General features: G+C 39.7%; 1 long non-coding RNA gene across 1 annotated transcript in view; it reads right to left on the bottom strand.

The window, feature by feature from the left end:
* Window positions 1-5,484: 5,484 nt before the first annotated feature.
* LOC118891796 overlaps window positions 5,485-25,345 on the bottom strand; it is a 142,683-nt gene continuing 122,822 nt past the window's right edge. The window contains exon 5 of the long non-coding RNA XR_005019171.1: window positions 5,485-5,734. This is a non-coding gene — a long non-coding RNA (uncharacterized LOC118891796). The remainder of the gene's footprint in view (window positions 5,735-25,345) is intronic.

The following is a 25,345-nucleotide window of genomic DNA, read 5'->3' on the forward strand; positions in this document are numbered from 1 at the left end:
CTGAACATTATCTACAGTGCCACCAAATATCAAAAAAGAGTAAAAAAGCCGACCTTAGAATAAGTTGCATTTTCCCCAAAACTAAGGCACTTAGAAAAAATTTAAACCCTTTCCTCAATATTTGAACTTCAGAAGGTAAAATTCCCAGGAATGACAGTATCGTGCTGGAAACATTAATGTGCCAGAATGAAATAATATCACCCTGTAGGAGGTAATAAAGGCATAAATTACGTCAAATTGTATTTGGTTCATGGATGTTACTGTGCTTCTTATGGGCAGATAGAGCTAACAGGCAAAGAACACCTTCTTATCTCCCTCAGAAAATTAAAGTCATGTGCACAAACATCAGTCTAAGAAATTAGGGGACCCGTTTGTGGCAAAATGAAAATGTGCCATGTTATAGATACACCTCCTAAAGATATGAAATCTCTTGTTACAGCAGAATATACTTTTTCTCCTGGTCTTGGTCATCATAGAAAGAACCATTAAGTCATTTACATTACAAGTGGTGGTTCCTACTCCTGTTAGGTAATATAATACACTAAATGAACTTGCTGCTAGGCTATATAGTGCTCCATTATGGACTCTAGCTATTAATTGGTTTGGGGTCATTGGCCATCTCGGTTATTGTGAGGAATCTATTCTTCTTTAAGTAAAATGTTCAAGAGCATCTCCTATTGAAATGGGCCGGTTTCAAACAATATGTACCATTAGCCATGTGCCAATGTACATGTGTATGGGATTCCCTGCATTTATTTATTTAGGATAAGAAAACAGAGTCTATTTTGCAAAGTTTAAAGAAAGTAATTACAGATGCCATTGTGTACCAAAGTTGTTTAAAAGTCTGAAAAAAATGTGGCATGAGGAAAATGCAAAACTCTATAAGCCACATTTTGATTTAACCCTTTTGGAGCTAAAGCACTAAGGGGGGAAAGCTGCTTTTCTCTTCTTTGCCCCTGTTTGAAGATGCATATAGATGACACCGCAAACAGAACCATCTCTTTTGCTACAACCTGGGTAATAATGTGCTCAATTAATCTATACAGCATAGAGTCATCCTCTCAAAAAGTAATTTACTTCTTTAAAAACCGGAAGGAAAATAAATATCGTGCAGTAAAATTGTTGAGTAACGGAATCTATCTGGACATTTCACAAAACATTTCATTATGCTGACAATTCCCAGAAGTGCTCTCAAGAGTGCTTTAAGCTGAGGATTACTGCACTGGAGCTGATGGACTTTTTTTGTAGCCCCTTTAAAAGGCAGTGAACCATTTTTCTATTTTATTTAAATAATGCCCCTTAAAATGGATTTTTAGAGGTATAATAACTTCTTAAGAGTCAGTTATGCTAAACAGTTTCTCTTGATAGAAATGTTGTAAAACTCGTTAACTGCACAGTTTCAGATGCCAGCTTGGTGAACACTAACTGACATGTGAATGACCAGAGTTAGTAAGATAAATTGCAATAGTTGTCGTTATCACACAGCTAGCATTGCACAAGCTGGAGGCCACAAGGGTCTCCAACCTGACAGAAAATTACTTCAAGATGAATGAAAAATGCTTGTTTCTCTTTATTAGTTTTTAGAGAACAATGAAAATGTTGAACTGTTTACAGAGGGCTGATTAAATGTGGTCAGCGGGGCCACATCCCTACTGCTAACTGTCGGCCTCACCCTCCCACTCGCCCTAACCTACATACTCACACACCACACCGTTCCAAGCGCCCGTCCCCACCCTTTGCTCCCTGCCACGTGCATCTCCTTAGAGGCTATTACGGCTGCACATCTGTGTGAGAAGTGTGCTCAATCTGACATCTGACATTCCACTGCTGCTCGGTGCTGCAGAGGCCTTTGTTAGGTAAAATACTGTTGTCAAGCCTAACAAGCAGGTCATGCAATTTGCTGGACACTGCGGCAGAGAACAGCCCAGGATGAATTGCTTCAGCTTCAAACAATGCCCAGTTCCATATTGGAATACATATGTACTTCTTTCATTGTGCCGCACTACAAAAAGTCATGACATTCTGGTTTTTTAAGGCTTTAATTAAAAAAAAAAATGTTTCTAGGGTTAGACTACCACAAAATAGCCTTTTTTTGTTGTATTAGGATAACTACTGTCTTATGGCTAAAGGAAACGGCATGAAGTGCTTTAATTGGCATTTGTGGTTTAAATCCCATTTATGTTTTACCAGAAAGCACAGTGAGAGGAAAGGCACTAGCTACTATTTCAGCTGACTGTTTGGTGTACTTAAAGGGGTGGTCAAAACCAGGGCGTTTAGGAGAAAGATTCTCACTTCGTATTTCCACAAAGTAAACAGCCCTTGATGGAAAGAAATATGAGAACTCATTAATAAGCATATGCCAAGCAGGAAGAAAAGTTTTTTTAACCAGACCAAGCCAAATGAATCAGATCCAGAACATGTTTTGGTAAAGTAAAAAATTAAGGAGAAGCAAACCACTGCCATTTCAGCTCAACAAACAGCTTTCCATGGCCCATCACCTTCCTCACTCCTAACCTCTCCCTCTCACACACACACACACATCAGGGAAATAAACAGTAATAGGGAGCAGTTCAAATGCTATTTGTGGCATTCTGACACAATACAGAGTGCACACCCATAATGTGCAAGCAGGATTCTCTTCCCCTCTGTGCAGAACATGCATTCTGAGCCTATTATGTGTATAAACAATGGCATATGTAATTACCTTTCTAGGGTGGCAATTATTCCTCAGAATCAACAACCAGACTTAAAGCATGTTCCCCCAGAAGACATTTGGGGATCAATTCTGCATCAATTACATCTGGCTTTGATTTATCACATGGTGTCAGGCTATGTTAAAAAAGAAAGTTTACCAAAAAAAAAAAAAAAAAAGGATATGAGGTAAAGGCTAAAGGTTTGGCTCAAATTGGTTTGTTTCCAACTTTGCTTTCTCCCAATTGCTCTGCCCTCCCCCACTCTCAAAACAACTGTGATTTGCTGGGTTTTATCCGTTAAGACAGTTTGCTGTTCAGGAATACTAAATGCAATGAATCTAGACTATGTCCAGAGTTGAACTGTCCCCCACCCCCAAGCAGTGGGAATTTCCCCTGGGATGCAGCAGAGGGTAGGGGTTAATAGTTCAGGCTTTGGAATCTAAGAGATCTGGACTTAGATTCCCCATGACTTAAGATACACGCCTGTGCAATGGATAATACCCACTTCAAATGGTTGTTGTGTGGTTTAAATGAGATAATTAAGAGGCTCTGTGAAAAGCACTAAGCTCAGCACCTGGCACATCATGAGTACCCACTGAATAGAATGATTGCTCTTCTATTGATGGACAACCCAGAGGAGGAGAAGCTGAGCAGCCCCGCCCCTGTGCAGGGGAAGCAGAGTGGATGTTGGTATGAATGACAGGGCTGAACTGGTGAATCCAAGACACCAATTAAGAGGACCAGTGGACTAGACAATATACGAAGTATCCAGCTGATCTGGACTCATTCTAAGTACACTGAGGTAAACTACAAACTAATAGAGGTGCTACTCTGTTAGCAAGACCCCTCTGTCCTTTACAGAGCCTTACGAGCCACAGATGAAAAAAGCTACTTTACGTGCCTTGATCACCAAATATTTACTGAACACTTATCTACTGTGCACCAGGCACTGTCCTAGGTACAAGGAATACAGACGTTGTCCCTCTAAAAAATCTCCCAGAACAGTAAATAGATATCTACAATTTAGTACACTACAGGTTCATAACTCAGACTTCCTGGAAGCTACTTCATGCAAACTGAAAGTTTATATGATTCATCCTTAATAGGATGCATTGCCCCACCCCCAAACTCCTGATGGTGATACTGGATATTGGTTAACATAACCAATATCCAGTATCACCATCAGGAGTTTGGGGGTGGGGCAATGCATCCTATTAAGGATGAATCATATAATTAAAGTCATTGGTCAAATTAGAGTTATTCCTTAATGAGGAGCAAAATAAAAGTTTTTAGAAATTAAATAAAAAGGAATGATTTGAAAATTCTCCATAAATTCTTTAGGGAGCCATATAATGCTCCATTCAAAGAACACTTTACATCCATTTTATAGGGAGCAACGTTGTTTATTAAATGAGAGAAACAGCACTGACACAGTTCATTTCTCAAACAGCACATAGTGCTATTGGCAGCTTAATTAAGAAGTCTGTTGATGATGTTAAAAAAAAAAAGCTGGCACATTTTCAATTCAAATGTGGACACTACTCAAGACAAAGACATGTCTATTGTTGGCTCATACATACTAAAATGTGTCACAGACACCATGTCTACAGTCATATTAGCATCTTAACACTGGAAAACTCATGATTTATTCCCAGATCAGAAGTAATTTTTTGGAAAAATTGTATAGTCATCCAACTTATGGAATACAGACAACACAATGAATACTGAAATAGCCAAATTTTCATACAGAGCCTTTGTTCAGGTCTGTCTTGCTCCTTCCCTGCACTTTCTTGGGTCCATGAACAACACCCCCAAGCTTGAGGCAAACCTTTCCCTTCTCCATGCTAATAACTCACTTGGAGAGGCGGGCCCCTAGGGCATTGAAGGCAGAGGCCTATAGAGACAACAGATTTAATTTACCTCCCTACTTTCCAAGAAATGTACAAACACAATATATTTCTCCAATATACAATCTACACCTAAGGGGGAAAAAGGATTTATGCAAATTTGCTCCAACTATAATGTATTAATATCTCTAAAGTCTCCTGAATGTACATGGAATCAATAAAATGGGTCCTAACTATCAGAAGTCAAAAAAAAATGGAATTAAGATGTCCTGACTTGCCCACATTAGGAATTTTGTTTTGTTCTGTTTTGTATTAAAGAGATTTAAAATACTTACAGAATATACTTTTCCATTTGTTTCCTGTTTTAGGGACATGTTGAAGAGCAGAAGAGCAAAAAAAAAAAAACAAACAAACAAAATGTATGCCCTGAAACTGATTGTAAATCCACTGAAGGCAGGGACCACATCTTATTTGTCTCCTCATTTTCCCTCCCCTGTTTTGTACAGTGATTCACACATAGTAAGTACTCAATTAAGTTGAAAAGGCAATGCATGTTTCAATTCACTTTAATTTGGAGGGGTTGCATTGATTTAAGAAAGAGCTGAGACTAAAAGGAGAGGTTCAACCTTTCCTGATTTCTGGCTGGTGAGGCACACTGTCTTGAAAAATTCCTTTGCTGAAGCTTGCATAACGCTGGCATCATTAACTGCTGGTCATTCACTGCGGCATTCTATCTATCTATCTATCTATCTATCTATTTATTTATCTATGGCTACGTTGGGTCTTCGTTGCTGCACATGGGCTTTCTCTAGTTGTGGCGAGCAGGGCTACTCTTCACTGAGGTGCGCGGGCTTCTCATTGCGGTGGCTTCTCTTGTTGCGGAGCACGGGCTCTAGGCGCGCAGGCTCAGTAGTCGTGGTGCATGGGCTTAGTTGCTCCGTGGCATGTGGGATCTCCTGGACCAGGGATTAAACCGTGTCCCCTGCATTGGCAGGTGGATTCTTAACCACTGGGCCACCAGGGAAGTCCTTCACCGTGGCATTCTTAATGTCTTGATTTGTTTCCATTTTTGCTGACGGTAACAAGATGATTCTCCAACAGTTGCCTTTCCAAAAAGAAAATGTGAAAGGTGATCTGAAGCCGGTATTCAGCGAAGCGGGTATTCAGTCTATCTCCATCCTACAGACAGTACACCTGTGAACAAAATGGAAACAAATTATTAACCTAAGCCTTTTGAAGAACAACTTTTCAGAAGTACAATGGTTGGTCTTTTGTTGATCGCTAAAATTATTTAGTTCAACATTTTAAAAACACAACCAGGATCTTTAATGGTGATAATGCTGTTTAAAGTTTTCTTTCTTTACCTTAAATAATGACTTTGAAATCCACACCACCCCCAGGCACAGATCCAAGCCTAATAAAATCAGAAATACCACATATCTGTGCATTTTGAAAACTAAGGTTCCTTCCCTACCCAGGTAAAGATTCTGTGTGTTTTCCCTTGCCTTGATAAACAGGAATAAAACCCCTCATGAGATTCTGAGCCCTACCCCTTCATGAACAGTAAAGTTCCTGCCTACATCCCATCAGGTAGCACCAAAGTGTCTGGCTGGGAAACAACAGCTGCAGATAGAGAAGCCCATTGTGAAGCAATTTGGGCAGGCAGGAGCACACTTTCTTCAGCAAAGGCTCTGAACTAACCAGGTGGGTAAAAGAAGAATGCATGAACACTTCAAAATCAGCTCCATGGCAAATGCCACATGAGAGGAGCCTGGAAGGATCCAGGTAGGTCCCACCTTAGGCTTTTCAGTCATACTCATGCACGTGTATATTAGTAACACAATCTTAGACCAGGAAAGAAAGACATCTTTGCAAGAAACATTTTTACTCATTTACGTGCTCATGGGCTACTGTCTCTCTGAGATGTCCCACTGCAGTGGGATATAAAGCAAACCAATACTCAAGTAAGATTAGCCTTAACACAATTTATTAACTAATTTATTTTATTTATTTGGGTTTCTAAAAATTGGTCAAAAGTAATTGCATATATGTTTAAAACACCTTTCAGCTCATGAGCAAAAATGTCATACTACATGAGCATTTAAAATCCACCTAGAGTCATTTTAGGTTCTTCCTTCTCTATCCATTACATCAAACTTGTCACTGAAGGCTTTTACTTCTTCATTTGAAATGTCTTTTGCAGACCCCTTTTCTTCTGAATTGCTACTAAAAGTTCCCTGCTTTGTCAGGCCCTAGTCTCCTCAGCCTGGACTACGACAGCCTCCCAGCTATGCCAAGGTCTCCTCTACGGCAGTCTCCACTCCTTCCAAGTGATGCTACTTCCGCTGGGCCTCCACTTCAGCCATTCATTCCAAGATCCCTCTGAGCCAGGACCCCTGAAATCTCCACTTAAGAGGTTCAGTGTAGCTGTGACCTTCAGCCCATCATCAAGCAGGCAAAAGAGAAGCAAACTCAGCCCCTTTTTGGCCACAATGCACTGAATTGCAGAGTTTACTCTAAACTGCTTCATCATCATTTTTCCCTTTGTTTCCCTACCAACCCCAGACATGCTGGCCCAATCTTCAAAACTGCTTCTGCCACCTAAAGGGGTGGGATAGGGAGGGTGGGAGGCAGACAGAAGAGGGAGGAGATATGGGGATGTATGTATATGTATAGCTGATTCACTTTGTTATACAGCAGAAACTAACACACCATTGTAAAGCAAATATACTCCAATAAAGATGTTAAAAAAAAAAAAAAAAAAAAAAAAACCTGCTTCTGCACTGACTAGCTTTCCCATTTCCGACAAGGCTTTGTGCCTTGCCCAGAACCCAAATATTCTTGACGAGGACCCTGATACAACTTTTCCCCAGATTCTATTTCAGGACTCCAGCCACTGGCTGGGATCTGGCTGTGAATAAATTGCCCACTGCCATGATACCACTATTCCTGACTCCGAATCTCACCTGCTGTGTACATTCTAGTTGCCCAAATCTCCTGCTGAATTGCATTTCCTCAGATCCAACAGCTTCCCTGAACCAGTCCCAAGGTCATCACATCCTCTTGGTCTCTGAGGACTGGACTGCTAGCTAACCCTAGTGCAGCCAGGCTCCCAGACCCTGATACACCTAGTCTTCACTTCCTGCTATTTCCTGGCAACCTATGTTGCTGAGGTTCTGCATAGGAGCCCCCTTTTCTCAGCCTAGACAAATTAAACACTATAATGTTTTTATAACACCTATCTTTTTATTCATTTATTCAATTAGTCAGTCATTTATTAATTTATACTCACTTCATTCCATAAAAAAATAACAAGGTTAATACTAAGTTTAAAAAAAAAAAAACTTACATGATTACCTGTAGCCTAACCACAGCCTGATTTCTGAAGTTTTCCACTTCATTTCCTAGTCTCCAACATGAAGTCTCTGCTTCAGGCATACAAGTCTACTGACCTCTAAGCTCATTCTGAATCTTTGTTCACCCCCTCTTTTCTTCCTTCTGAATTAGCTCCTTTCATCCTTTGGCATCTCACTCATGACATGATCTAAGAAGCCTTCCCCAAGAAACAAATTCACTTTACCTTTCCCTTATCTGGATTCCTCTGGAATAATCAATATCACACAGTTTAAGTGTTTGGTTTTCACTAAATGTTTCATATACATTAGCTCCCCAGACAGACTGTTAGTCTTTGAGAACTGGGATAAAGGCCATGTCTTGTAGTTGTTATGGTGCCTCCAAAGTACTTGATGTTGACCTCTAACAGGAAGGCAAAGCTCCACTTCCACCCTTACTCCACTCCCCAGCCCCACAGCCATGGAGGAAAAGAGACCAGGTAACTGAATCAAGTTACTGGATTCAACCTTAAAAGGAGGTGGAGCTTTTGGTGTATTGAGAGGAAAATTTAAAGTTTTAACCTGTAGGCTTCTGTGTTTTCTTTGGAGTTGTCTCTTGTGGTTCTCACTCTCTTTGGACTGCTTCTATTTCCATGTGGCCAATGAGGCAAAAGAGGTCCGGAACCACCTCCCACTTCAGACATGCTCCTCAGCTACCACCTACCCCCAACCCAGATAAAGCCTAGGGCAGAATAATTAGACCAGCTCTAACTTAAGCCTTTCCTTTCTTTTTTTCCTTCTGCCTCATATAGCCACTAGTGAAATATGATCTAAAGAGCAGGACCCAGGAGTAAGGGACCAAGGAGGCTTATCTGTGTGCAAGACACAGTATTTCCAAGCAGCTCCATAATGGTAGCTGAGCTCATCAGGAACTGCGTTAGGTTTGAGGGAGAGGTGAGGGCAGGGGGTAGGGCAGCACCCAGGTAATAAATAAGAATATATGGGGGCTTCCCTGGTGGCGCAGTGGTTGAGAGTCTGCCTGCCAGTGCAGGGAACGCGGGTTCGAGCCCTGGTCTGGGAGGATCCCACGTGCCGCGGAGCGACTGGGCCCGTGAGCCACAGCTGCTGAGCCTGAGTGTCTGGAGCCTGTGCTCCGCAACAAGAGAGCCCGCGGTAGTGAGAGGCCCGCGCACCGCGATGAAGAGTGTCCCCCGCTTGCCGCAACTAGAGAAAGCCCTCGCACAGAAACAAAGACCCAACACAGCCATAAATAAATGAATTAATTAAAAAATAATAATAATAATAATAATCTTAAAAAAAAAAAAAAGAATATATGTGTATGTACTTGAGGTCTAACCTATGTTTATCTCCTCCCACTATTGTAGCCCCAGGGGATACCTGGATAAAATTCTGTGGGTCCATCTCAACATAAGTACTAACCTAAGCATATGCTGAATAAATACTTGTTAATTTATTTTTCTATAGTAAATGTCTAAACTTTATCAGGAGAGACCAAGAATTTTAGGAAATTTTGAAGTTCTGGGTCAGAGTTTTTTATGATTTATGTATTAAATACCTGCCTGACTCAAAAGCTTAAAGTAATTTTTTTTTCTATAAATCCATTTCTCTACAAACACAGGTCTTACAACACAGATCTCTGAGTCTGAGATCTTTTTGAGAGTGAGGATGCAAGCAAGACAGATCCTGGGGGTTTTACAAGGCTTTCTGCCAAAGATTAAAGCAAGTGGGCTTCTTCTAGTGTGAAATTTTGAATTAGCACTTAGAGATGACCAAAGTCCACTGTAGAATCATGTAATATTCATATCATGTATTTTGAATATTTAAACATATCACATACACACACTATATATGTGCATATATACATAACCTTGATATATACTACTTGGAAAGAAATGGAAAATGGATGCAGGTGTATTCCAAAGTCATGAGATCACTTGTCACTTGTCCAAGTCTGAAACAATGCTCTTAACTGGCATATGAAACAGAGACTGCCAATTGTCCCCTAATACCCATTCTCCTCTTTTTCCTTTATTAATAGAACTCCTGAATGTTGAAAGGTACATGACCATAAAGGTTATATTTTCAAGCCTTCTTGGCAGCTAGGTATGGCTAGTAGGATGTGAGCAGAAGTTAGGGGTGCAACATCTAAGGAATGCCTTTAAAGAGGATGCTTATAAATCTTCAGACATATGAATGAAGCTAACAAGCAGGGATAGCAGAATAGTAAGATAGAAGTTTATTTCTTCCTTACTCAACAGTCTACACATAAGCAGTCCAAAGCTGATATGGCTGATACGGCACCTCCACTGTGTCAGGGATCTCCTTCTAGCTTGTTTAAGCTACTATATTTCAGTGTAGGTTAGGCTGCTATAACAAATACAGCACTATAATCTATCTCTGCTACTTACTAGCTATCCACCCTCGGACAAATTATGGACTTGTTTCTAACATGAGGGTGTGCCTTTTTTTTTTTCTTCCCATTATATCCCCCGCTTCTAGCACTGTTTGCATACAGTAAGCATTCAATAAAAATTAGTTATTACTGCTGTTCCTGTTGTTATGCCAAATCTAGACAAATAATGCCATACCTTAACAACTAACCATTAGATACTTCCAGTAAAGATCTGAAATAACACAACTAGTCAACATGGCGTACATTACAGTGATCACATTTTCTGACCCAAACTTAGAAAACATGGTCTGACAAAAGGTTTTTTTCTGACTTGTGAATTTAGTATTATGAAAATTTGTATATGCTAAACCATTGGTTGCCAACTTAATAAACTGACTTCACTTTTCTACAATTACCTGCCTAAATTGGTCAGCCCTGGAAAGTCAAGCCATATAGCCCCAAGAGTATTATTGGTTCTGTCCCCTCTAGTTTTTATTACAAAGTTCCACTGCACATGCATATGATGCACAAAAAAAACCTGATTACTCATTTATGGTTGTGAATTTGTATTGTAATAGTTCAGAATCTCCAAAAAATAATTCTTATATTTTTCCCAAGGAAGAAGAACACTTCCTGCTTCTACAAAAATAGCATGGATGAGAGTTTTCAGTAAAATACATTTCTCCTACTGACGAGCATTTAATACACACACACACACACACACACACACACACACGCACCCCTGGCTGCTTGGATTTCACCACAAGTGGTACCATTTGCCAGTCATCGAAGTAATTCAGTCTGATCTGTTGAGGTGATGGATTCTGACAACCTACGTAAGCCTGTCATTAAGGGGAGGATAGATTATAGTCTCCATTCAGGACATTATCGTGCTTACATTTCTCATCCATACAGCCTATGAACCATAAGGGGAAAGCAAGAAGATGGAAATAAAGTTGAACAAGGACTTACTGCTTCTCTCGCCAATGAATGATATGAGCAGATCACCAGTCCACACTTTCTACTACGTATATATAAAGTTCTATTTCTTTCTGGCTAATATAAAGACCTTTTACAAAGAACAAAATGATTATGCACAAAAGTGACTATTCAGTAATTTAAATCTACCTTGAGACCTTGTGCTTCCACTTTTAAAATATTATTTTTTCCTCTTTCACCCTATGTATTTAGCCATTTTGCTTCTCTATAATTTTTTTACTTACATACTTAAAATTCTCATCTAGAATGGAGATTATATCTCGAATGAAATTCATTAATTAGGTGAACTGAAAAAGACAAGTCTGAATTAATGAAAAGTCTACACTATGGACTATTGTCAAAAAGATCATGATAATAGCAACAGCTGATGTTTGAGAGTTTACAACATGAAAATCACTGGGCTGAATACTTTACAAGCATTATCTCATTGAATCCTTACAAAAGTCCTGGAGCAGGTATTACCACCCCATTTTTACAAATTAGAAAACAAAACCTGAGAGATAGTAAGTAACTTGCCTAAGGCCACATAGCTAATGAGTGATAGAACTACTTTCAAACCTTAGTTTGTCTGACTCCAAAGTTCATGTTCTTTACCACCACACCAAACTGCTGGGGTTTCCCTTTAATCAATTATAATAATAAAGCAATATCTCAGATTAGGTTAACAAAACTCTGAAGTGCCGAGGAACCCTGCCTTACTTAAAAAAATAAGAAGTATTTGAAATTAGCTCACCAATTATTTTAGATTGGTAATAATTATCTGCCATTTATGAAGTACATACCAGGCACTTTGTATTAAATCTAACCCTCACAGCAACCCCATAAATTAGATAAATGTCTCCATTTTATAGATGAGGGAAAAGATACTCAGAGAAGCTAAGTAAAATTTGTCTAAGGTCACAAAACTAGTATGTGGCACAGTCTTTGCACTCTGCCATCTCCACACTACCTTATTACCTCTCCAGCAAGGCCTCTCTCTAGAGTGCTAGAAAAGGCTGCTTTAAAAAGTAAGAGTGCCATTCCCCTGTGATTATATGTATACTATTTATTAGCTCAGCAAAGCTTTAGTTCACAGACAAAGCAAAAGTAAACTTTAACCCAGGCCCTGCCCTCATTATCATAAATTCCAAATTTAGTGAGGTCCACGTTAATGGGTTTTACTGTGTATAGAAAAGAGTTTAATAGTCACTTAGCCCTGCTCTATCTCCATTAACAAATCTAAAAAGCCACACAAAGGTGAAGGAAGGAAGAACAATGACCTCAAAACTAAAACAGATAAAAAGTGCCTGTAATTAGCACTCTAGAAAAAAGTCATAATACATAGCATATGCCAACACCACAATACAGTACATATGCCAATATGTAACAACAAGTGCAACCCTACAAGTGTAAGTGCTCTATTCATCAATTAAAGAAAATTAATCCTAATCAGATGTTCATATTAAGGAATACAGCCATAGCAAATCAGCAATAATAATTAAAAGTCCATTTCAAATCTCTTTGGTGAGCAGTGAAATGATCTGACATAGCCAGGCTGCCTGATCCTTTTTGCAGTGTTGTATAAATGTGCAATTAGGTGAAAATTCCTAGCTGTTTAACATGGTCGTCTTTACTACTCACGCTGCAGTTGTTTCTAATGAAGACATGCTTCCATGTGCACTCCAAGTGGGAAAAATGTGTAAGTTGTAACAGTCAAGAACATGTCCGCTCTGAGAGACAAGTCCATAATACACAGGGTTTTGCCACAGAGGTCATCATGGTGTTGCAAAGATTTTAAACAAATCGTACCTGCTTTGGAGTGGGCTACCTGAAACAGTCAGGATCCCACAGCTCTGTCACGTTACATCATGTTTTTTGTTTTTCTTTTCTTTAGGTCAGCTTGTAAATGAGTTGTCACGTGCCTCTCTGCAAGGGAAATAGCCTTGGGACACAAGTGAAATAATCCAGGTGAATGGCAGCCCAACTATGTGTTCAGGTATGATGCACTGTGGGGTAGGTGGTGGAATCAGATTTAAGATCATATGTAGTCTGGCTAGACTCTCAATAGGTCACCTGCTTCCTAGTGATAGAGCCAAGGCTTAAAGTAGGGGCCCGTTAGCTGAGGGCCATCTTAAGGGATAGGTTTGCAGTCTTGGACACCCAGAGTGAACTAACCTCCCATTGCTACTCTACATGAAGTACAAGGTGCTAACTTCCCTACTATATGAATGTTAATTGATCCAACTATCTGAAACTGCCATAACTCTGATAATGCTGCATCTTGTGTTGCTTGACTGGCGTGCAAACCAGGCTCACCAAAGTATATATTACTTTAGGATTCTGTCTTTCACTTTAACTTCCAACTCACTCAGCCACAGCATCATAACTATTACTGTTTCTTTTACAGTTGATTTCAAGTCATTGTAAGGCATTCCTGAAAAAGAGCATGGAGTCTCGTTCTCTGAACTTTTCAACGTCAGAGTGAGAAGAAAACATCCTTCCCTGTGAGCATGGGATAAACTCTGAGTTCTCTCAGAATCCTTCCCAACCTATGAGTCTCTGATTGTTATTAATCAATTAAATCTTAAGAGATAGCCAGCAAGTCCACTTCTAGGAATCTTTCCTACAGAAATACTAGTACAAGTTTATAAAAATAAAAACACTACCATGTTCACTACAACATTGTTTGTAATTGCAAAAATGTGAAATGATCTAAATGGCCAGCAGTTGAAGAATGGTTTATTAAAGACCATCCAAACCAAAGAACACCATGCAGCCATTAAAAATAATAAGATATGTCTTGAGAAAAGGAATATTTCCTGCCATATCAGTAAACAAAGGATGGCACACTCATCAGCGATTGCAGTCCTCCACTGTGAGCCCCCGTGAGCCCTGAGGAAACTCAGGAAGAAAAGAATACCTGCCATCTAGCAGCCATCAGACTGTAGCCACTCCCTACAGTGGGCCCTGAGGAAACTCAGCATGTGAAAACACAGGATACTGGCCCCAGATAGCTGAGGTGCATATCAAAGGAATTATTTCAGTGAGCCCAGACTCTTGCATCTTCCCATACATAGAAAAGCACTAAATTCCTTAACTTGGGATATCTCCTTTTCTTTAATTTACAATAATCTTTTGATGTTCCTGACTACCTGCCCTTTGTTACAAAACTTCTGTATAACCTGGCTCCCCCAACTCGCCTCCTCAGAGCAGTTCTCTCAGGGTTACTGGAAATGCTGTCTCTGGGGCTTGAAGTCCTAAAAATTCCCACTGAATAAAACATAACTCTCAACTTTTAGGTTGTGAACAATTTTTTAAGTCCACAGTCTCTTTTGACATGAAAAGGAGTTCAGTGAATAAAGGAAGATGCAGAACAAAACATATAGTGTGTTACCATTTGGGGGGAAAATACAACTGTGTATGTGTATAAATAAATATATATATGGAGAATGTGGAGATATATGAAACAAAAAGATCTGTTTTAGAGAGCTATAAGTATAAATATATAGCTATGTATATTTGTTATGTGACATTCAGGTAAAAGTATTTCTACTATATACGTATACATACACACATTTGCACATGCATAGAAAAATCAGGAAGAATAAGTCAGCTTGGGCTGCTATAAGAAATACCATGAACTGGGTGACTGAAACAACATTTATTTCTCATAGTTTTGTTGGCTGGGAAGTCCAAGATCAAAGTCCTAGTAGATTTGGTTCTTGGTGAGGACTTGCTTATAGACAGCCACCTTTTTGCTATATCCTTACAAAGTGGGGAAAGAGAGAGAGACAGAGGAACCAAGCCTCTGGAAAGTGAGATCGGGAAAGGAGGACTTTAACTTTTTACTTGTACACATTGTTGTATTTATTTAGATTTCTAAGCAATTCCCCAACATTGAGACACCCTTCCTCTCCTGCATTCCAAACAAGTTTAGAAGTAATACAAAAATAAAACAGATGAGAGGCTAGAATATAACCTTTATTACTTACTGATTGAGACCAGGGTGAAGGAAGTAGCTTAGTGTGAAAGCCAAAACAAGCCTAGCTGTCTAAACTACAGAATCAGGCCATCTCCACAAGCCAAGCCAGTGCTGGGCTGGGGTGGGCTCCCAGCCTCAGGGAGAATGTGGCTCTCAGTAGGCAGGCCCTTCTACAGCTAGAAGGAGGGTGGCAGTAAGCTGAGCTGGCTCACTTATTTACTCCAAATTTACCCATTAGGTAAGTTGCTCTCCTTCTAGAGCAGAGTGAGAAAAGTGGTCTGTTAAGAAGGAGTATAATCTTTGTCTGAGAAAGTAGTAGTGGTGGTGGCTCAATCTACCTTGCAATAGGTTAAAGAGTAAATGGTGAGAAGCCAGAGCAAGAAAGTAGACAAGTCAGGAAGAACTGAAAAGAAAGGAAACAGAGTAGGGAATTTAGGAATGGTTTGTTTTTTTTTTTAAGGATGAAGCAAACAAAATGTCAAATGTGGAAAGTAGAAGACTCAAAATAATTTACAGCAAGAATCTAAGCACAGTGGTGGAATCATGGACACAAGTGAAGTTGGATGCCTCTTACTGAGACATAAGTAAAAGGGAAGAAAGAGGAAAAGCCACAGTGATTTGAGGCAGAGTTGAAGGAAAAAATTGAGTTCATATCACAGGATCAGCTTTATAAAAAGGTAGAGATATTCTAGGGCTACAGCCAGACAACAAAATTAAACTTGCAAAGTGCCACAGGATTGGCTGTACTAAAGTCATGACAAAACTCAGAAGAACCAAGACCTACCTGTAAATGTTTTATCATACTGTGAAACCTTTGAGAAATTATGTGATCTACTATTTATAAGACACTGCTTAGATTACACTGATGTATATATACTCTACATCATTCAACATCATGCATCATAATATTACTGATTCACGTGCTCCTTTGTCCCTGGGAACACTAAGGAATAAGGTTTTGAAGAATAACAATGGTTTAAGCTTGACCAGCCCCGTGCAATTTTTCATTGCAGTTCTGGCTACCATTACACCATATTCCCCAAATCACAGCACAGTATAAAGTAAAATGAAACAGACCAAAGAAACTGGTGGAAAGATTCATAGTCTAAAAGTCTGGCTCCATACTTTTAACTGATAGAGACTAAAATTTCTGCACTGGAAAAAGTTTCTGTTTTCACTGATCTATTTTCATGCCATGGTTTCAATGGCCACAAAGGTCCTTCTGGTAAACAGATTCTTCTGGTAAACAGTTTTCTGTGAGTTTAAAAAAAGATGGAAAAGCTTTATATCTTTCAACAGTCCCCAAAGTTATATCCTTCATCAGGTTTTTAAGTTACATTCCTAGTCTCCATGCCTCAGTGTGGTTTGATTTTACAACCAGCTGCCCTCTCTTAACTAGCAGTTTTGTTTTTTGTTTTTTTTTTTTTTTTAATTTATTTTTGGCTGTGTTGGGTCTTCGTTTCTGTGCGAGGGCTTTCTCTAATTGCGGCAAGCAGGGGCTACTCTTCATTGCGGTGCGCGGGCCTCTCACTGTCGCGGCCTCCCTTGTTGCGGGGCACAGGCTCCAGACGCGCAGGCTCAGTAGTTGTGGCTCACGGGCCTATTTGCTCCGTGGCATGTGGGATCTTCCCAGACCAGGGCTCGAACCCGTGTCCCCTGCATTGGCAGGCAGATTCTCAACCACTGCGCCACCAGGGAAGCCCCTTAACTAGCAGTTTTTGACATCATTCAGGTTTTGTAAAATGTGTGCTACAGCCCTTACTTGGGCTTCTCGGCTGCTACTGAAGTTATAGGGCACTTGGCTAAGTGTGGAGGCTGGCACCAGAGAGGATCCATAATGGTGATTATCATGCAAATCAGCCTGCTGCAACTCCAGCTCCTCCGGAGGACTTCCAGAGCTCGGCTTCCCCCCGTCGCTTCATTGTCTCCAGGATAAAGCGAGCCGTCTTAGCTGCTAACACTGGACGTGACTGAGGTTGGTTCTCCTGACAGAGATTAATGGGCAGCAATGAATCTTTCACTTGGGGTAGAAATACGATTTTATTTAAGAAAATAACCATACATAATTGGGCTGCTGTCATTTTAAATTTTAATGGTGAGAGTAACATGGAGGCTTCTGGAACTTTAAATTACAACTTTCAGAAGCTTCACACTGAATCTTTCAATTATTCTCTGTAAGTGCCTTCTCAAAGCATGTGCCACCATGACACTGATATCACAATTCAAATCTGAATTCAAAACTGACGGCAAGGCTATATGAGCTATGTGCTGGCGTGCTGGCTGCCTCATTTTATCTTCGAACATCTGACGAGGCGAATCAGGAGGCACTCTCCCAGGGCCCAGCCAGCTGTTTCCCAAATATTCAAATACCCTGGCCTGCAGAAGAACCTTTCAGATTTCCCCACATAAAAATTCGTGAAGACCCCCTATTCTTCCCATTAGTCTCTGGCTCACCTACATCCTTTCACACAGGCCCGCCTGACTCACTCAGCTAAGTGGCCGCTCTTGCAAGCTCGTTCGCTCACTCACCTCTCGGGTTCCCCCACTCCAGCAACTGGATCCAGTGTGCTGCAGAACGGCAGCTAGTTCAGACAAAACCATGGGGGAGAGTTTTTCAAGTCTGCATTTCCATTGAAGTGGATCTGAAAGAGGGGCTGAGCTGATATTTGTAGTAGTAGGAAGACAGAGAGCAAAGAGAGTATGTGAATTTTATTTAAAATACATTCATTAGACTGGAGCGAAAATGGAATTGGGAAGACAGTAGCAAGGGAAATGTGAAAAGGCTTCTTCCTCTTACTTTTACTTTGGTGTCTTAACTCCCTTGTTATATACCTATTTTCTTTAATCATTTTAATATTTTTTATCTCCATATTAAAACAAGTGGAAATGAATAATTATTTATAGGTTTAGCTTTAGACTGCTTCAATTATTTTAAAGAGTCCCCTACCTCAGTAAAAACAGTACCAAATTTACAACTGTAAATAACTAAATCCAGCTGCACTAATGAATCCACAGTAAAAGACAACTGTTATTTCACATTTTAAAGGTCCTGAAGCAATTGTCCTCAGCTGGATGACTTAGAATAGAGGCTATGGACAGCATGTGGGAAGCTTGGAAGGAGAAGGGGACTAAGGTGCCACAGACAACAGCCTCTATCCAAACGGCTGGTCAAATTTCCTGGACACCAAAACCCGGGTTTCCAGCTGGGTGAGGGGTTCTCGAGTCCTTCCATAAAACTTGAGTCTTTACTCGTTCGTTTCCTGTGATGCGTTTACACTTGGACAGAAGGGGCACAGCAGGGATGCTTTCAGGGCACATCTAGAGGGAAGCCAATCTCACAGGAGTCATGGATGCCAGATGTCAAACCAGTGTGTACTGCTGAGCGTGCTCTGAGTATCCCGCATCGGCACCAAATCATGGTCTGAGGAAACTGCTGTCCTGATCTGCTAGAAATTTATGTCATTTTAAGAATAATCACAGTCATAAAAGAAGCTGCTATTATGAATGTAAAAATTACCTGAGAGCCAGACAGGCCAATGGCGTTCCTGTTCTGCCAGTCAAGTATATTCACTCCATCAACCCAAACCATCATAAGACAAACAATTTACTCCTGGGAGCCATAGGTGGGAAAGGTTAGGAGACATAAGCGTGGAGTGGCCGTAACAAGGATGCTGACTGACAGTATTTCTTGAAAACAGCCTCAAACATTGTTTTGCACTGAGATCAGGACTATGGTGCCCTAGTGGGCATATATCTAAGTCACTGATCATGGACAGAGAAACAAAATTTTTAAAACCCACATCGATTTTGGAGCCCAAAGCAGTACAAGTACATATCCTGTCTGACTTGAATACTTAAGGCTTGTGAAGTGTTTCAAACACAAAACAGTTCTACACAAATCATTTACCCAAACATTTACTGCTCTCCTATTATATGCCAAGTACTATATACCGTGATAAACCAGTTTTGCGTAAAGAATAATCTTCAAACTACTGGATTTCTCTGCAGAATTTAGTACCATGGCTTGTCCCTTTATCTTAAAGTTCCTTCACGTATGTAAAAGTTCTCTCCCTCTTAGAGGAGTCTACTTCTTAGCCCGCTCTGTCCCTTTTCACTAATTCCTTTTCCACAGCCCTGTCCTCATCTCACACTAAATCAAGGAGGAGTGAAGGGTAGTGTATCAAAATCGTATGGGGGACATTTTTAAAAACTATACAGGTACTTTCCACCCCCGTTTGAGAATCATTACCTATGTGAATCACTATTTCTAGCTGGAGTAAATCACATCCCATAAAAGTTTGGGGATGAAAAAAACAAACAAGAATAAGCTGAAGATCTCTGTACTAAACACTTCCTCTTGATGATATTATCACCTACATGTCGATGATTTCAAAAATAACATTTTAAGGGAATTCCCTGGAGGTCCAGTGGTTAGGACTCGGCACTTTCACTGCAGTGGCCCGGGTTCAATCCCTGGTGGGGAAACTAAGATCCCACAAGCCACATGGCTCAAAAAAACATTTTACATGTGCAAATGCCTGGTGGGCCTCTGTTTTCAAATGACCTATTAACCCAAACTCAGTAAGTGCAACATCAGATCTATTACCTTTATTTTTTTTCTTCTCTTCCCTTTCTTACTAGTACCCACTCAGTGGATACTTCACACTCCCCATTCCCACCCCACATACAACAAATCTGTTTCCAGATACTTCCTCTTCTTCCTCAAGAATACATCTTAGTTTGTCAACCACGTGCCATACCCCATCTGGACCTCTGCAGTAGCCTCTCCACTCCAAATTATTCTCCTCATGATCCTGATTCCTATTGATTATAGCAGGAAATCCTAGAATGCAGCACTCAAAATATACAAGATGATTTTTGATACCAAATAGACCAACTTTTTATATATTTATATTTTTAATAGGTTTAAAAAAGTAGAATTAACACATCGAACTGGGATTTTAAGTTAATATTAAGTTTGCATTTAAAGTAAATTGTTGTATAAAAATTGGACAATTTAAATAAAAATCTAACTAGGAGTATGCAGGCATTTTTAAAAATTTATTTATTTTATTTATTTACTTTTGGCTGCTTTGGTTCTTTGTTGCTGTACGCAGCTTTCTCTAGTTGCGGTGAGTGGGGCTACTCTTCATTGCGGTGCGCGGGTTTCTCATTGCAGTGGCTTCTCTTGTTGCAGAGCAAGGGCTGTAGGCACGCAGGTTTCAGTAGTTGTGGCACGTGGGCTCAGTAGTTGTGGCTCGTGGGCTCTAGAGCACAGGCTCAGTAGTTGTGGTGCACGGGCTTAGTTGCTCCGCAGCATGTGGGATCTTCCCAGACCAGGGCTCGAACCCGTGTCCCCTGCATTGGCAGGCAGATTCTTAACCACTGCGCCACCAGGGAAGCCCCAGACATTTTTTAAAAGATAAAAGTGGTACATGAGTCAGTGAAGTATTGGGAAGCTTAGTCCTACAAAATAGGTCCAAACTTCTTAACGTGATATTGCAAACGTTACACATCATCTTCAGCTACTTCTTCCTACATTCCCTGCACTTTACTCAGACCTTTTGTGGATTAGCTTAGCTGATACAAAACACCCCAAACCTAATGGGTAAAACATTTTATTTAGTTCATAATTGTGCAACTCAGGTGGGTCATCCTGTCCAGGCTGACAACAGATTTCCCCGGGACTCTCCCTGTGTCCATGGTCAATGGTGGATTAGCTGGTAACTAAATAATCCAAGATGATCTCACTCACAGGTCTAGTGCTTAGCAGACTATCAGCCAGAGCCTCTGCTCTCCTGCAGGTGGCTACTTATCCTCCAGGAGGATAACCTGGGCTCATTCACAATATGATCTCAGGGTTCCAAGTACAGAAGCCCCAGTGCATAAGCACTTCTCAAGTCTCTGCTGGTTTCATATTTACTAATGTCCATTGGCCAAAGTCAGTCACATGATCAACCCAAATTCAGTGATGGGGAAACAGATTCCACTTCTTAATGGAAGGATTTTCAGTATCACACTTCCAGGAGTTGGATGCAGGAAAGGGAAGAACTTGTGACCATTTTTACAATCTACCACTCTTACCACAATCCAAACATGCCAGACATATTCACACATGTGCTCATGCTATTGCCATCACCTGAAATGAATTATCAACCTCCTTCTGTCCTTCTGGCAAATTCTTACTTCTTGCCCTTCAAGGTTCTGCTCAAATATAACATTCCCTGACATCTTCCCTCAAATTAATTATACCTTTGTATGCTTCCATGATCCCTTGTATATGCATCTATTATAGCATTCAGTGAATTGTATTATAGTTACTTATAATGTCTCCCTAACTAGACTGTCTTTGTACCATCAGCATAGTACCTGGAAAAGAATAAGCATTCAATAAATATTCACTAAATTGAATTTAATTGAAAAAATTCAAAACAAAGATTAAAGTCTTCCTCAAATAAGACTACATTTAAAGACTTAAGATGCAACTATACAAAACTGACCTTATGAGTTAGGAGGACTAATTAGATCCACCTCATCTAATTTGAAGGGCACTAGGGCAATGCTTCCAGTCAAAAGCATTTTTCCTGTGGAACTGGCACAAAGTCTGAACTTCCAGCATAGATTATCCTAGGTCCTAAAATGTTTTGCTGTAGTGCAAAGAGCACAGGCTTTGGAGTCTGAAACACTAGGATTCAAAACCTAGCTATTTGTGTGATCCTAACAACTTACTTAATATGTTTCTCTGCACCAGTCTTTTACATCCATACAGAGTTATCTGTGTTGCAGTAACATATGTAAAGCACCTAGCACAGTGCTTGCCATACACCTCACACACATCAAACCCCAGAGTCTCCTCTTAGAAAAGCAAATGGCCTGGGATGGAGTAACCTCAAGCCTTTATCATTAACATCTGAGGAGAGTGGGGGAAAAAAGGTAAGAAGAAGAATAGTGTGGAAGTAAAGAAAGGGATAATAGCTTAAAAACTTCACAATTTAACCGAGAGCCAGACCTGCGGCGAGTAATTACACAGTTGCATCAGTATTCAGGGACCCCATGATGGAATAAAAGTACCCCCCCCCCACCCCCAGAGTATACAGTGACTATATCTGGTGAGACAGGACTTAGGAATTTCTGCATAACTTTACCGGGCATCAATATGGAATCAACATTTATACATATACTCAGGCAAGACTACTGGGGAGAGAGTTAAGGAAAAATAGAGTTTTTTAAAATGATGTTACGCTAATCTTTTTAATTCCCTCACGTTTTTCCTTCTACATTTAACAGGGGTAGTTGTGGTAAACAAGATTTTTTTCTCCCTACCTAAGGAAACAATTTTTAAATGAAGAAAATGAAAAGCACATTACAAACACACAATTCTAAGCTTCAAATTATATCACTTCTAAAGAAAATGTTACCATTGAAATCAATATAAAGTGAGTTTAGACACACTGAAGTCCTGTTTCAAAGTTAAGCCAAATTTACTACATTTTAATAGAATCTTTAAACCTCCAAAATCCAAGTAGGAACTTGTCTCCTATAAGAAGTCTCTACAGTCGTCCCTCCTGAGGCTGTTCTCACACCTCAGTGGCAACTCTGGAACACTTCTGCACTTAATGTGCACTAGATCAATCTACATTTGTTGATATCTAGCCCTATAAATGAATCTCCACTATTTTCCTGCTTTCTTTCACCCCAGCTTCACTGTAAACTTCCTGGTACCCAGGATTCTCCTAATCCACCTCTCCCCACTCCCAGCACCCAGACTGTACTCAATAAATATTAATTTATGGCTGGCAAGAAAATGTATAAGTAGCATTTGCTGATGGTAAATTCACTGGTCCATTCAAGTTCAGATTAAGACTTCTAGAGACCCTAAGAACTGAAAAATTACGGTGTCCCACACACACAAATCAAAATCAAAATAATACTAAAGCAGAAAGCACAAAACTTAGACATATGTTCAAATTAAAATAACTTACAGTGGTAAAATTTCAGATAAGCTCATCAAAGGCTGAACTCCTCTCTCATTCTTTCCCCTGTGAGGTGAGTGTACGAGAGAGACAGAGAGAGAGAGAGAGAGAGAGAGAGAGAGAGAGAGAGAGGAGAGGGAGGGAGAGGGAGGGAGAGGGAGGGGGAGGGAGGGAGAGAAAGTTGTTGTCTCTGATTTCCTGGTGCTTGGTCTGCCTTACAATACTCCAATTCTTGGTCCACTTCATAAAACTATGTCAGAATATTAATTATGAATATATATGGCTACAGAGTTAGAAAAAGGAATCAGATAATTGCCTAAATCCATATGTATATTAGCTGTTCCCTTGCAAGTGTCCAAATTCTACTACAGATATGTAGCAGGACAGCTTAAAATAAATAGAAACAACATAACATATTGTTTTGCCTGCTGTTACAACTGTATTGTAGTTGTGTACAGAAAAGGAGGTGTAATAAATGATTCTCAGCAAGGACTCAGAAGCACAAGTACCTTGCATTTTATTTCATTAGACTCCAATATTTGATAAAAGCAATCACAGTAGCTTACAGTGAGATTACAGTAGCTTATAGTGAGATTTATAGTGTCCAAATTATATTTGAATAAACCTTTCATAAATAATGTTTTCACAGTCATCACAAAGTCTAGAATGCAGAGACAAATTGCAAGCCAAAGTAAAACCACGATAGTTTTCTAAAACTATGCAATTAAAACTAAAATATTGTCACTTATACTGTGATTCTCATATTCATAGTAACAGATATTGGTTAATATTTTCATTAAATTTGAACACTTTATGCTTATATATAATTGTTTCAGCTAAACTTTTTCCACTTTTATATTTTAAAATCTGAATGTGTTCGGTGTGAGTTGAATACTTTATTTCAACATAACAAGTAGACCTTTTCTAATGTTTGGATACCTAGGAAAACAGCATAGAGAAATCAGAAAATTCTTGTGAGTGATTATAAAGGTACTTTACTTCTGATTATATAGGTGCCTTAAAACAGGAAGTTTTCAAAACCCTATACTGACAGTAAAATGCAACAAGAATGCAAATTTAGGAATGAAATTAAATAATTTAGTAGCTTGTCATGTGATCAGATATGATTGGTCTTTCCTGTGTCCAATTTTTCTTAATTTTATTTTTTAAACAGCAGGTTATTAGTTATCTCTTTTATACATATTAGTGTATATATGTCAATCCCAATCTCCCAATTCATCCCACCACCACCCCTCGCCCGCTTCCCCCCTTGGTGTCCATAGGTTTATTCTCTACATCTGTGTCTCTATTTCTGCCTTGCAAACCGGTTCATCTGTACCATTTTTCTAGATTCCACATATATGCATTAACATACGATGTTCGTTTCTCTCTTTCTGACTTACTTCAAGCTGTATGACAGTCTCTAGGTCCATCCACATCTCTACAAATGACCCAATTTCATTCCTTTTTATGGCTGAGTAATATTCCATTGTACATATGTACCACATCTTCTTTATCCATTCATCTGTCGATGGGCATTTAGGTTGTGTCCATGACCTGTCTATCGTAAATAGTGCTGCAGTGGACATTGGGGTGTATGTGTCTTTTTGAATTATGGTTTTCTCTGGGTATATGCCATGTAGTGGGATTGCTGGGTCATACGGTAATTCTATTTTTAGTTACTTAAGGAACCTCTATACTGTTCTCCATAGTGGCTGTATCAATTTACATTCCTACCAACAGTGCAAGAGGGTTTCCTTTTCTCCACACCCTCTCCAGCATTTATTGTTTGTAGATTTTCTGATGATGCCCATTCTAACTGGTGTGAGGTGATACCTCATTGTAGTTTTGATTTGCATTTCCCTAATAATTAGTGATGTTGAGAAGCTTTTCATGTGCCTCTTGATCATCTGTATGTCCTCTTCGTTGAAATGTTTATTTAGGTCTTCTGCCCATTTTTTTCATTGGGTTATTTGTTTTTTTAATATTGAGCTGCATGAGCTGTTTATATATTTTGGAGATTAAACCTCTGTCCATTGATTCATTTGCAAATATTTTCTCCCATTCTGAGGGTTGTCTTTTCGTCTTGTTTATAGTTTCCTTTGCTGTGCAAAAGCTTTTAAGTTT

This window comes from Balaenoptera musculus, chromosome 3, assembly GCF_009873245.2.
Source record: "Balaenoptera musculus isolate JJ_BM4_2016_0621 chromosome 3, mBalMus1.pri.v3, whole genome shotgun sequence".
Classification (NCBI taxonomy): Eukaryota; Metazoa; Chordata; class Mammalia; order Artiodactyla; family Balaenopteridae; genus Balaenoptera; species Balaenoptera musculus.